At 40.9% G+C, this 14,884-nt stretch overlaps 1 protein-coding gene and 1 pseudogene across 1 annotated transcript in view; one reads left to right on the top strand and one right to left on the bottom strand.

Moving 5' to 3' along the window:
- Nucleotides 1–14,884, top strand: part of LOC112617278 (transmembrane protein 117) — a gene marked incomplete at its 3' end in the record, with an annotated part of 544,094 nt that overhangs the window by 159,253 nt on the left and 369,957 nt on the right. The gene's annotated exons all lie outside the window — the stretch shown is intronic.
- Nucleotides 7,562–9,072, bottom strand: LOC112617285 (annotated as a pseudogene).

The following is a 14,884-nucleotide window of genomic DNA, read 5'->3' as shown; positions in this document are numbered from 1 at the left end:
TGTGCAAGGGCCTGGAAAAGCAGATGGAAGAAATGCTAGTTCATGAGTTCCTGCTCATGGAGACCCAGAGGTCTTGGAGGAGACTTCTGGCAGTCCTGGAGACATCAGGAAGATTAGGAAGACTGGCATTGGAAGCTTTCTACATTGAGGGAACATATGGAGATTTTGTACCCACTCTTAATTATTGGTGCAGATTTGCCAATTGGATGAAAATAAAGTACAGATTAAGTTCACATTTAATCCTAAAATGGCCAGGCCCATCTACTCAGAGAGTGTATATAGATACCTAGCTCTGGGCCAGCCTTTAGTAGAATTACTGGGCTTCTAAGGCAACCCCTCCCCTCTGGAGAAAGTGCAGGAGAGGTACTCTAAGACAGTAGTTCTCAAAGTGGGGTTGCTGGAACATCAGCATACGTGATAACTTGTTAGAAATGCCAGTTTTTTGGCCCTACTCCAGACCAATCGAAGTAGAAACTCTGGAACAAGGACTCACTGATAGGTGTTTAATCAAATTCTGGATTTCAGAAGCTGTTCTAAGAGGACGCTGTGAAATGAGTTTGCGGGGGCTACAAGGAGGAAGCAGGATGTGATGTTGAAGAAAGGATTTGGACAGGTCGGGAGGCGATATTAGGGGCTAAAAACAAAGCATAATCGAAGACAGATTCACAGCCTGGTTCAGCATCAGGTATACGTGAGCTGGAACAGAGGAGAGAGAGTGGCTATCATCTGGGGCAAGGCGAAGTAGGGCCTTGAGGCTGAAGGAGGGAGGGGGGCTTCAAGGATGTGGGAACTGGGAGCTGTTGCAGCTTTACAAGTGGAAGAGTGACATTGTGACCATTGTATTTGAGAAAAATTACTGAATATGTGGCACAGAAATGTCAAGGTGGGATGTTTTGAGGATTCTGCCTTTCCAGGGAAATTTCCCGTGTCCATCCTTTCCTTTGACTCTCCTGCTTCAGAGTGGGTAGAGGAGGGGTGATTTCCCAATCAGACTGTATACAGGGACAGGAAGTGCTTCTGGAGGACATGGCACCCCCTGTTAACAGGCCAGCTCTTTCTTAAAGAATTCAGGAGTGAAACCTCTGATGAGGGGATATCCTGAGAGAATAGGGTTGGAACCCTCCAAGAGGAACAACAACAAAAAGCCCAGACCATCCTAAGAAGGGATTCCTGGCCTTATAGGAGACAGCCAAGAGAACACCTGCACCAGGCTTCAACATAGAGAATGCCACCAAAATAAGGTATTTACCCTCTTGTCACTTACAGCAGAATGGGCATAAGGTGAAGAAATAAAACTAGAATAACCCCTTTTATGGAAGCTGAGGGCCTCCCTGATGGAGGCCTGGAGATGGGCAGATGCACGGGTACAACCGGAAGAGACAACCCCCTTTAGGGATGAGATCTTCTGCTACCAAACTCAGAGTCCCTCTGAAGTGTCTGCTGCAGCTCTCGGGTTGGGGCTAGTTCCTTTTTGTCATCCCGGGTCTCACCCTGAGATACCCAGAGCTTGAGGAGGGACAAGTGAAATCTTTCTAGGCATTGCCTGGCTCTTCCTACTTCATCCCTAACTCCCAGCCCTGGAGCAGAACTGCTTCCCAAAGCTGACCTGGCCTCCTTCCCTCTGTCTTTTCCCTGGATTCTCCAGATCTAAGGGTGACATTGTCCTTTTACTGCTCTCAAACATGGCTCCTGACCTCTCCCCTCATATCTCATAATTGTTGATCCTTGAGAGTTTCCCTGGCTCCCTGTCCCTTCTTCCTTCTACCCCAGTGTCCCTTGTCTGAACCCACAGTGGTAGGAAGGAGCGGGTAGCATGGACGGAGAAAAGGAAGGCAAAGAAGACAAGAATGAGAATGGGAGGGCTTCGCTGTTGAGCCAGGGACAGGACTTTGTAGGTGGCTCCCTCCTTTAAATGAGAAACAGCTTCCTCCCCAACATGGTCATCGCCATGCCCACCTACCTGCCATTTACTGTTTTTCAAGGAATAAAGAGGAGGTAGCAAGGAGGGCCTTTAACTTACTTGATGAAAGACTAGGCCATCATTCCTTTTTGTTTATTCTTTTCTCCCCAACGCTGCCTGCCATTCTCAGATATCGTGCCCATTCTTCTGGGAACAGTGGAACACAGTAACACTCACTAGGCCCTGCCTCTGGGCCCCTCCTCCTCTCCTGCCCTGGGAAAATGGAAATAGCAGGAGCAGGATTGGCTTGTGGCAGAGGGAACAAGGCAATGAAGGAGGAAGAGGTTTCTTGAGATGCTAGAAGAAACTTTAAAAGGCCCATGGGGAGTAGCCATGTCATTGTCTGCTGGGAGAGAAAAGGTGGAGACCTGAGTCTAGCACAGGGTAGGCTTGACCCACTCACATGCTCTTGTGCCTCAGCCACCTCAAACAGTGGCAAACTGAATTCCTGACTTCCAATCTCAGTCCTCACAAATGCACACAAGTGAAAAAGCCTGCTGTCCCCTGCTCTCACAGACCCTTTCTTGGCTTTCTCCGCTCAGCCTGTCTTCTCTGGGAGACTGAAATATGCACCCACATCCCCTCACACTTGGTTCAGGTCTTCAGTTCCATTTCTGCCTATGGGATCTGGAGTTGGAGCATTCCGCCTCTTCAGTCTGTCCCATGCATGAAAATCTGCCAATTTCTCTAGTTCCTGAGCTTTTGTATGCTGTCTTTCTCTTGTGTCCTCAGAAAGGCAATGGAGTTTATGTCTCTTAGCCGTGTGCTGAGGAGGTGGTGGGCAGATATATAGTACAATGCCACCTTTCTCCTTTATCTCATTTTGCCATTTCTTTCCTTACTGCCCATGTCTCCATGGACGTATGCTTTTTCTCTTTCTAAGATGGCAAGGAAATGACACGAGTAGTCAGGATGTACAGGGAATGTGGCCCTGGGAGACTGTGTCAGAGGGCTGAAAGGGCAGACTAGGCACTAATGAGTCAGTCAGAAGCCCTGGCAACTGATCTTCTTCTACAACCTTGGGGATCAGAATATGCTTTTTCCCAGAGCCCTTGTATTCAAATGATGGTGGAGTATCTGAACTTGGAATAACAAATCTCAATTCTCTGTTTCTGCTCAGACACATCTAAAGGTTATCATTTCTTGCCACCTGCCATAAATAATTGATCTCTCAAATAGAACCATGTTTCCTGCTCTCGAACCCTGCTGCTAATGATGTCAGTGTAGATGGACCTGCATGATAAGCTTTGAAGCTAACAGAGAGTATAACAGGGGTAAGCAGCTTTGGGAAAATGGAGTGCTCTTTTGCTGACTTGTTTTTGGGGACTTTGCTGATTCTCATGAGGAGCAATAACTGCTGGGTCCATTGATCCAGTACATCCTTGAATTTTTGAGTTAACTTCCCTTCTTTCTAAAAGCTACATGAATAAATTCTTTGGAATGGTAGTATGCTAGCAGCTACCCAGGATGCCAGCAAACATGGATTCACACAAAGAGAATGGAGCCCTCTGCAGGAAGTGGAATTTCCCCTTTTAGTGTCAAGGGCATAATCTCAGGTCATTGTAGGGAGGATGGTGGGGCAGTCATAGTCTCCAGCCTTTGGGAATATAATGAGATCCTTTCCTCCTAGATAGCTTCCTCCTCTTGGCTTAGCACTTTCATTCTTTTTAGTGACCACTTTATACAATCACCTCTTTCCTTTTTCATTTCCACTTTATTGGCTTGAGGATGCACCTAATAGCATAAATATTGTCTACAAAAATTCCACCCCTAGCCATTACCTCCCCTCCATTACAGGAATCTCAAGTTGGGGGTTTCTAGTATATTTTGGTTTTATGCAATATACCATGAGCAGTATACCTAGCTAAGCTGCGACATCAGTGTATTGTTTCAGGCTGATTAGAGAGGAGCACCTCTAGAAAGAAATATGCTGAAGGCTACCATTCCGACCATTATTAGTGGGCCTAAATACCACCTAGAAATGTGGGAAAACTCATTAATGAAGGACGCTTAAAAGCTGGACAAGTAGACAAAGCTTATTTTCTAATAACTAACTGAAAGAAGAATGAAGAAAGTTCTAAATATTTAGGAAACGTCTACTGTGGCCAGTCATTGTCAGGCATGCTCACATGTGTGCGTTTAATCCTCACAGTAGCCCTAGGAAGTAGGAATTATTACGCTTATTTTACAAATTTGAAAACAAGATTAGAACGGATTCTTGGTAGAAAAAATACCTGAAGACCTCTGTTTCAAATAAGTGAACATTGGCCATTTCTGGGTGCTTTGGTAACAAGGTTTTGTTTAATGTCTAAAGTTAACATGAAACGTCATTTTCGTTTAAAAGTACAATTTTATGAAATACTAAATATATAGAAGCCTTGGCCAACATTATAAACTAGGATCTGACGTAAATCCGTATCTTCCAACTTCCTTTGACATCATATTATCTTTTCATAAGAGATAGTCACTTTGACCAATAGGGACAAGAAGAAAACCAATAATATTAGAAAACAATCTCCATCCAGCCTTGCTTTGACTGGGGTCATCACTCTAAGCCACATGCCTTATTTTGCTCTGACACTTCAGGATGTTCCCTCCTGGTATTAGCTGTGCACCAAGGCTAAGAGATCACAGCGCTGTCCTTGCCGTTCTCAGCAAATAAATCTTGCAAAATCTCCAGGCCTTCTTGAAGAGTATTCAGATGTAGAAGGTGATATAGGTGATATAGTTTGGCCGTGTCCCCACCCAAATCTCGTTTCGAATTGTAACTCCCACAATGCCCACATGTTACAGGAGAGACCCGGTGGAAGATAATCGAATCATGGGGGCGGGTCTTTACCATGCTATTCTTGTGATAGTGAATAAATCTCACAAGATTTGATGATTCTATAAGGGGGAGTTTACCCTGTACAAGCTTTCTCTTTTTGCCTGCTGCCATCCGTGTAATACTTGGCTTTCTTCTCCTTACCTTCTGCAATGATTATGAGGCATCCCCAATTACGTGTAACTGTAAGTCCATTAAACCTTTTTTTCCTGTATAAATTATCCAGTCTCGAGTATGTCTTTATTAGCAGCATGAAAATGGCCTAATACATAGGGTTGTAGCCGATCAGCTATAAAGATGGACCCCCCCTTTAGGCCCTGCAGCAGTATGGCACTAGTTTGAAAGCCTCCATCCAGTCTACATAATGAAAATCAGAAAAAGAACATTCACCACTTATCTGTGCTTTCTGCAAAGAAACAGATACCTGGATGAGGACCAAGACTGCCTCCCTCTTCATGTCATTTTATATGTCTATGTAGACAGAGTCAGCAAGCAGAGAGATATGAAGTGCTTGCAAGGTACCTAGGTTTGTCCTTGCATTCAGACATTCCCTTGCTACTTGTAATTCCTTGACAGAAGACATTGTGGTAGTGGGTACTTATGAGAGAAGCAAATAGAATGGAGCACTTCTCCCAGGGCAAACATTGAATCCTCTCTTGCAGTTACAGAGTCAAGTTCCCTGAGGCCTGGGCTTGGTTTTTCATGCAGATTAAATGATAGCTATTAATACTCTCTCTAACTTAGTAATTCTCTATGAGCTCCCTTGAGAGGGGCCCAAGTACTCTTATTTTCCATCTCTCCTCACGAAGAATCAATAATGAAACTAAGTATTGACCATTATATATCTGTCGAGCACATGATACCGGAAGAATTGAGATGGCTGGGGGTGGGGAAGCTTTGAATAACCAGATACATGTAGATAGATAGGTAAAGATATCTCATAGGTATACTTTCATTTTTTTGTTTTTAAAATACTCATTATATGTAAGTCTTGTGCTAGGCACTGAAGATGTAGTGCTGAATAAGACAGCTTAGATTCCTTTTCGTGAAGTGTAATATGTACCCCTCCCAAATGTTCTATTGATGACAGATTTCTATTATTAGAAGCCTCATAATTTTGTATTCTTTCATCACTTCTGAGGTCAAGCTTTACATGGTAACTTTCCTCAGTTTAGAAACACACTTGTTTTCTTACTTTTTAGATGTTTGTCCTCGAGTTTGCAGTATACATTTACAAGTAATAGAAGTCCCCTTTCAAATAACACTATACCACTTGATGGGTAGTGCATGTACCTTATAATAACAAGATATTCCTAATTCCTCCCTCTCATCCCTTGTATAATTGCTATAATTTGTTTTACTTATACAAAACTATACCTAAGCATGTACACATGAGCATACATAATCAAATATGTTTTTGCTCTTATTTTGAACAGATTGTCAGATTAAGAATAAGAAAAAGAAGTTTTCAGACCAGAGTTTCTGACCTATATCATTTCGTTTGTCTCTGAAAAACTTTTTTCTAACATTTCTTGCAAGATAGGTCTACTGGCAAAAAATTTCCTCTTTTTTTTTCTTGTCTAAGAAAGTATTTATTTCTCTTTCACTTTTGAAAAATAACTTTACAAGACACAGAATTCTAGCTTTTTTCAAGAAAAAAAGTGAGTTTCTTTCTCTCAACCGTTTATTACAATAGTCCCTCCTATCCATAGGGGATACATTCTAAGACTTCTAGTGGATGCCTGAAACTGAGGATAATACTAAGCCCTCTAAATAGTATTGATATGGTTTGGCTGTGTCCCCACCCAAATCTCATCTTGAATTGTATCTTCCACAATTCCCATGTGTAGTGGGAGGGACCCAGTGGGAGGTAATTGAATCATGGGGGCTAGTATTTCTGGTGCTGTTCTCGTGATAGTGAATAAGTCTCATGAGATCTGATGGTTTTGTAAAGAGGAGTTCCCCTGCATAAGCTCTCTCTTTTTGCCTGCTGCCATCCATGTAAGTCATGACTTGCTCCACCTTGCCTTCTGCCATGATTGTGAGGCCTCCCCAGCCACGTGGCACTGTAAGTTCACTAAACCCTTTTTCCCATATAAATTGCCCAGTCTTGGGTATGTCTTTATCACCAGCATAAAAATGGACTAATAGAATTGTAGCTGATCAGCCATAAATACAGGCCTCCCCTTAGGCCCTGCAGCAGTATGGCACCAGTTTGAAAACCTCCATCCAGTCCACATAATGAAAGTTAGAAAAAGATCATTCACCACTTATCTGTGCTTCCTACAAAGAAACAGATACCTGGATGAGGACCAAGACTGCTTTCCAGATTGAATGATAGCTATTAATACTGTCTCTAACTTAGTAATTCTCTGTGAGCTCCCTTGAGAGGGTCCAAGTACTCTTACTTTCCATCTGTCCTCACAAAGAATGAAGAATAAGTCTTGACTGTTATCTGTCAAACACCTGATACTGGAAGAATTTAGATGACTGGGGGTGGGGAAGCTTTGAATAACCAGATACATACATATAGATAGATAGGTAAAGATATCTCATAGGTATACTTTCATTTTTTTGTTTATAAAATACTCATTAGTTTAAGACTTGTGCTAGGCACTGAAAATGCAATGCTGAATAAGACAACTTAGATTCCTTTTTGTGAAGCGTAAGATCTACCCCTCCCAAATGTTCTATTGGTGACAGATTGCTATCATCGAATGCCTCATAATTTTGTATTCTTTCATCACTTCTAAGGTGAAGCTCTATGTGGTAAATCCTCAGTTTAGAGACACTGGACATGCCGTCCTTCTTCTGTGGCTTTTCCCATGTCTAAGAAGGCTCAACCACCTACTAAAGTTTCTTCTGCGTATGATACAAGTATAAGGCAGTTCATCTGTGTGGGTTCTCTGGTGTTTGATAAGGTGGAAGTTCTGAATAAATCTTTTTCCACATTCATGACATTTAAAGAACTTCTCTCCCATGTGAATTACTTGGGTGTATAGATTTGTATCATGACTAAAGCTTTTCCCACACCATGAGCATCTATATGGTTTTACTCCTTGATGTGTCATGTAACACTTACTAAGATCTGAACTCCATCTAAACCTCGTGTCACATTGTTGACATTTACAGGTTTTTTGTTGAGTGTGAATTCTCTGGTACTTAATAAGATCAGAGCTAACTGAAGCTTTTCCCACATTCCTGAGATTTAAAAGATTTCTCTCCTGTGTGATGTTTCCCATGAAGATACATAAGTTTTGGAAGCTCTTGTTTACAAGTGGCAAGTTTCTTTACTTCCTTGGAAAAGCTCCATACTGTTTCTGTACCTTGTGTGTATCACCATGATTTTCCCTGCCTGTTGTTTTCTGGGCAATTTCATTCTGGTCTTTTTTGATACTTTGCATCCTAACATTTGTATTTCTGGTGCAGAAAGATACAGGATGATCATTTCCAGTGTCATATTTTAGCTTTAATCCTAGGAGATGACAGTTTCATAGATACTCTGCATTACAACATTGTAGAGTCTTCTCAGGAGGATGCAATAATTGCCATTCTTCCTCAGAAAAATACACAGCCACTTCTTCAAATGTCAAAAACTCTGGGACTCAGGTAGGATGAGCTCAGGTGCCACCTTCCAGTCTTTGGTCCTTTTCTGCTCAGAACAGGCTAAAACCTGTTGCGCATACACAACTCTTTCATATACAGGCTGTGTTTCTTTGTGCGTATTCCAGCCCAGCTGTTCTTGGAGTACCCGGTATATATTCCAACATTCTTTCTGGGACACACCTTTTGGTTGGGGCTCCACTGGTTTACACTTGAAGCCTGGGGCCACTGCTGTTCCTCCCAGGAGCACTGCCTTCTTTCCCAGCTCATGAGCTGTGACCTTATTCTTTGTTTGACCAGGTTCTCTCTGCAAGCATTTCACCAGGACCAGAGCCTGTTTTGACATTCTATGGATGATGCTTCTGCATCCAGTTCTGGGTATCCTTGTGCAAAATGGTCAGGGACTGCTCTAACATCAGTATTTCCAAGATTAAATCTTTAGAGTGGATCTCTGGCCTCAATCACTGATGGCATAATTTCTGAAGTAGGCTGACAGCCTCCGGTGGTCCAGTTGCTTCATCGTATCAGAAGGTCTGGAAGTGCCTGTGAGCGCCCTCAGGCCGAGATACCCTATTTATGTGATGTATTTCTTACTGGGACTGGAGTTCTCTTTCACAGACCCATTAGTCTCCCACATAGTCCCCATCTGGGGGTTCAAGTATGCATTTGCCTTCAGCTCTCTCATCATCGTTTGCTCTAGGAACAGTTTTACCCCTATGTGTGACACTGACACCCACCTGGGGCCACCTCTGACAAATGAGAGTGCGTCAGGTTTGGTACAATATCAATGAATAGATGTTCCTAGGAGCACTTCAGTCAGCTCTGGCTTCCCTGGAGGCCACTTTCCTCTTCCTCTGCTTGACTACCCTCTGTTGCCATGTCTCCCTGCTGCTCTGGGTATTGAAGCTCTCTGTTCCTGCACCACATGGGGAAGCAGTGTCAGGAAAGCACACTATGCCTGGCAAGTGAAGCGCCAAGATTCTGGGAGCCTTGGAAGGGGCTCTGGAAGATCAGTTTTCCCATTCTAGCCCTCCACCTCCTGGAGACCTTACCCACGGTCGACATCTATTTTGTCTTTATTGCCCTTGTTTTTTGCTTCCATTTTTGTGTTCCAAACTTTTGCTGCCTTTTGTGGTTTAAATTGAATATTTTATATGATTTTATATTCTCTCCTTAGAATATCACCATACTTGTTTTCTTACTTTTTAGGTGTTTGTCCTAGAGTTTACAATGTACATTTATAAGTAATCTAAGTCCCCTTTCCAATAACCCTGTACCACTTGATGGATAGTGCATGTACCTTATAATAAGATACTCCTAATTCCTCCCTCTCATCCCTTGTATAATTGCTATCATTCATTTTACTTATATAAAACTATACCTAAGCATATACACATGAGAATACATAATCAGATACATTTTTGCTCTTATTATTTTGAACAAATTGTCAGAGCAATTAAGAATAATAGAAACAAAAGTCTTCATTTTAACTTCATTTGTTCCTTCACAATGCTCTCCTTCATGAAGATTGGAAGTTTTGACCTATATCATTTCCCTTGTCTCTGAATAACTTTGTTCTAACATTTCCTGCAAGGTACATCTACTAGTAACAAATTTTCTCATTTTTTTTCTTATCTAAGAAAGTCTTTATTTTTCTTTCAGTTTTGAAGAATAATTTCAGAGGGTACAGAATTCTAGGTTTTTTTTCTAGAAAAAAATGAGTTCCTTTCTCTCAACTCTTTATTACGGTAGTCCCTCATATCTGTACGGGATACATTCTGAGACTTCTAGTGGATGCTTGAAACTGAGGATAGTATAAGCCCTGTATATACTATTGTTATGGTTTGGCTGTGTCCCACCCAAATCTCATCTTGAATTGTAACTCCCACAATTCTCATGTGTAGTGGGAACAACCCAAGTGGAGATAATTGAATCATACGTGGAGGTCTTTCTGTTGCTGCTCTTGTGATAGTGAATAAGTCTCATGAGATCTGATGGTTTGATAAAAAGGAGGTCTCCTGCACAAGCTCTCTGTCTTTGCCTGCTCCCATCCATGTAAGACGTGACTTGCTTCTCCTTGCCTTCCATCATGATCGTGAGGCCTCCCCAGCCATGTGGAACTGTAATTTAATTAAAACTCTTTTTCATCCCAGTCTTGAGTATGCCTTTATCAGCAATGTGAAAATAGACTAATATAACTGTATTCTTTACTATATATACATACATATGTATGACCAAGTTTATTTTATAAGTTAGGCATAGTGAGATATTAACAATATTAATGAAATAGAATAATTATGATAATATACTGTAATAAAAGTTATGTAAATGTAGTTTCTCTCTCAAAATATCTTATGGTGTTATATCAAACTTTGTTTTGTTGTCTGTTCTCTGATAAGTGAGAAGGCTATTAAGTGACTATATACATTTATAGCATATAAACATATATACACTGGACAAAGAGATGATTCACTTCCCAGGAGGGATGGAATGGGATGGTGTGAGATTTCTTCACACTACTTAGAATGGTGCATGGTTTAAAAGTTATGAATTATTTATATATAGAATTTTTCATTTAATATTTTCAGACCACTGTTGACAGAGGGCAAGTGAAATTGTGGAAAGCAAAACCATGGATAAGGGGGACCACTGTATTTCACCCCAGTCCCTTTTTATTGCGTGATTTCTGAGGTGAAGTTGGATGTATTTCTTATCTTTTTTCCTTTATATGTAAGGTGGTTTTTTCCCTCTGGTTTTCTTTTAAGATTTTTTTCCTTTGATTTTCTGCAGTTTGAATACAATATGCCCAGGTGTTATGTGCTTTTTTTGGTACTTGTTCTGCCTGGTGTTCTGTGAGCATCGTGGAGCTGTGGTTTGTTGTCTAACATTAATTTGGAAAAATTCTCAGTCATTGTTGCTTCAAATATTGTTTTTTTTTTTTTTCTGTTACTTCTTTTTCTGATATTCCTGTTACACATAGTTATACCTTTCCTGGTTAACCCATGGTTCTTATATATTCCTTTTTATTTTCTGTTTTTTCTCTTTGCTTTTTAGTTTTGGAGATTTCTATTGACATATTCTCAAAAAAAAGTTTTAATATTTTTTCCTCAGTCATGTCCAATCTATGAATGAGCCCATCAAAGGCATTCTTCATTTCTGATCCACTTGTTTTGATCTGTAACATTTAAAAAAATCCTTTCTTAGAATTTCATCTTTCTGCTTATGTTATCCATCTGTTCTTGCAAGTTTTTTTTTTTTTTTTTGATAAAAGCCCTTAGCATATTAATGATAGTTTCTAAACATTCCTGGTCTAACAATTCCAACTTTCCTGGCATATGGGACTCTGGTTCTGATACCAGTTCAGTTTTTTTCAAACTGGGGTTTTTGCTCTATAATTGTTTTCCTTGTAATTTCTTGTTGAAAGGAGGACGTGATGTACTGGATAGAAAGAAGTGCAGTAAATAGGCCTTCAGTGGTGCATTAGTAGGGTGTGGGGGGAGGGGAAGTCTTTTGTAGTTCTCTGATTGTCACACTTTTTTTCTTTTTTCTCTTTCTTTCTTGCTTGCGTTTTTTTTTTTTTTTTTGGACAGGGTCTCACTTTGTCACCCAGGCTCATGTCCAGTAGTGGCGTGAACAGGGCTTGCTGCCGCTGCCTTAACCTTCCAGCCTTAAGTGATCCTTCCGCCCCAGCCTCCGAAGTAGCTAGGACTACAGGCGTACACCACCACACCCTAATTAATGTTTGTATTTTTTGTAAGGATGGGGTTTCGCCATGCTGCTCAGGTTGATCTCGAACTCCTGAGGTCAAGTGATCAGCCTGCAGCCTCCCAAAGTGCTGGGATTACAGGTGTGAGTCACTGCACCCAGTCTAGGTTTCAGACTTTTAATGAGCCTATGGCCCTGGGCTCTGAACTTCACCAGTGCTTCACAGTTTTTCCCCAACTTAGGCTGGATATGATGACTAGAGTGGTCTGGAGTTAGGTATTTCCCTTCCCCCAGGTAGGTTAGGCTCTGATAAAATTCCAGGAGGTTAGGCTCTGGAGGGCAGGCCTTGCAAAGAACAGAATATCCTTTCTTTCATATTTCAGATGGTTCCTCTTCCCTCCCCACTGCTGAAAGCACAGGGGGATTTTTCTCTGATAGTCGCTGTGAGGACCTGGAGGTAAGACTCACAGAAGTGTGAGGGTCCTCCGTGGCTGGGTTCCCTGGAGTTTTTAGCTCTCAGACTTGTCCACACCAAGCCTCCATCAGCTTATCAGTTGCAGCTCAGATTTCTGTACCTCAGCATTGGTTCCTGAAGTGGTTTCTGCTCATGAATTCCTCCTTTGGTAAGTTGTGATTCTCTGTATTTGCCTGTCTGCCTCTCCAATGTTTGGTGTAGGGTTTGCCCTGTGACTTCACTTCACTGACAGATCTAAGAAGAGTTGTTGCTTTTTCAGATCACTCAGCTTTTTGCTTGCTGTTAGGATGGAGTGGCAACTTCCAAGCTCCTGACATGCTAGACCGGAAACTGGAAGTTGAAAAAGGATTTGAAACCCAACAAACTTTCAAGGGAGAGGCATAGGAGAACAATAGACAGCTCAGATACAGCTGTGGACTAGAGAAGGAAAGACTTGTGTCCTTTACACGGTGAAGCCTGGGCAGTGGGAAGCCATATTCAGAAGTCCCTGTCCCCCACAGCACAAAAACAATAGAACTGAACTGGCTTTAGGTAGATAGGCCATGGCAGGTAGAGGGGCCATGGCAACCTTACAGAGTTCCAGTCACCCCACTGTGGTGCAGAGAATAACAGAAGCATTTTCCCTTTGTCACTAAGGGTGGTATGGACATGCTCCCTCAGCAGACCTGATGAGGCCTTGGGGTTAGGATGAGGGGATAAGATGAGATTGAAAGATGAGGCCAATGACTGTAGGCCAGGTGCCTGAGGAGCTGAGTTTCTCATGACCTAACATGAAGTGTCTGCTTCCAGGGAGGATATGAGCCCGAGGTAGAAATAGCTGGGGTATGGCCTGAGAAGTTCTAACATGTTCCCAGGTGATGCTGATGCTCCTAAATCTGGGATAACACTTTGAAAACCACTGCATTGTTTTGTTCCAAACTTCCGAACCTCCTATTATTTGGTAAGTATAAGTAGATCTATGCATAATCAAAAGACACATTACACTACCCAATTCCACAGGTGGTGTACTTTCTTGTACTATATGGTTAATCACCTAGATGTAGCAAGGAAAATGAACACTGGTATCTCCCATCTTTTGGTTACTGCTATATTTTTCCCCTTGATGTTGTGCTTTTATGTTGACACTTTTCTTTCTTTCTTCCTTCATTTTCTTTGTTCTCCTTACTGTGATCTTTCCTTATAGCCTCTATTTGTTGTACTGTGTTTTTTTCTGTGTTCTGTGAAATGCTGTGATAAGTATGTGAAAATAATATAATTTAATTAAGCTTAAGGCACACTACCTTGCATCTAGCCTGAGAACAGCACAAGCCTGCTGTAATTTCTATGATTGGCCTCACTTAGGAGATTTTATTTGTTGAGAGGCATCTGAAAAACCTTAGCAAACTCGGTTCAGAAAAAAAAAAATTGCTGGCTACAGTAGTAATATATAAATTGGAGATTTGAGACACAGATGATGAAGTTACCATAGGACAATTTTTTCTTTTTTGGGTATTATTACTTGTACTACCTACAAGATCTGTCCTAGAACAGTGTATCATCTAAAAGAGGGGATGCTGGACTTAAAAAAAAATGAAAAAGAAAATTTAAATTAGAAAGAAGTCTGAAGTCAGTCATTATTGTATCCATACTGATATTCTTAATTGAAAAAGAATAAAATCCAGAAAGGCTTTTATTTATCGATTCCATGAAGAATGTATTTCTTTTATGTCATGGTGATCAGTGATTAATTTTTGATTATATATATAATATACTCAAATAAGATTTCTTGGCATTTTTTGGAGATAAAATTTTTGGATTATATGATTCTAAGACTTACATGCATCTGTTCATCTCATAAGATGAAAAAGCTTTTGCTCAATTTTTTTTTTGTTTATGTTGAAATGAGAATTAAAACCACTAGAGGGCACTGTGGATAAACATTTGTAGCAAAGATACCTATAGGAGCTAGAACTTGCCAGAATTTAGTTGTACAGGAAGTCCTCAATTACCCACATGTACTGATCCAAAAATTTGCTTATAAATTAACTCTTCAGAATTCAGGATTCAGAATGTATTCTCCTAATAGAAACAATAAAATAAGTACAAGTATAATAATTTCCCAAGTTGACCCCTAACAGTCTGTTAATTATATATACGACAGATTTGTTTGTTATATGAAGGTAAGCAACAATAACAAAAACAAATATTATACACCTCATTGAGATACAATTGGATTTACCAAACAACAAATAAGACTATACAACTCATTTAGATATAATGGGATTTAAGAAAATTTTGATGTAGAGAGTTTTATTTTGGTGGGAACAGGCTTAATTAC

This window comes from Theropithecus gelada, unplaced genomic scaffold (assembly GCF_003255815.1).
Source record: "Theropithecus gelada isolate Dixy unplaced genomic scaffold, Tgel_1.0 HiC_scaffold_15989, whole genome shotgun sequence".
Taxonomy (NCBI): Eukaryota; Metazoa; Chordata; class Mammalia; order Primates; family Cercopithecidae; genus Theropithecus; species Theropithecus gelada.
Note: the sequence above shows the minus strand (reverse complement) of the source record. Positions and strands in the feature narration are given on the sequence as shown.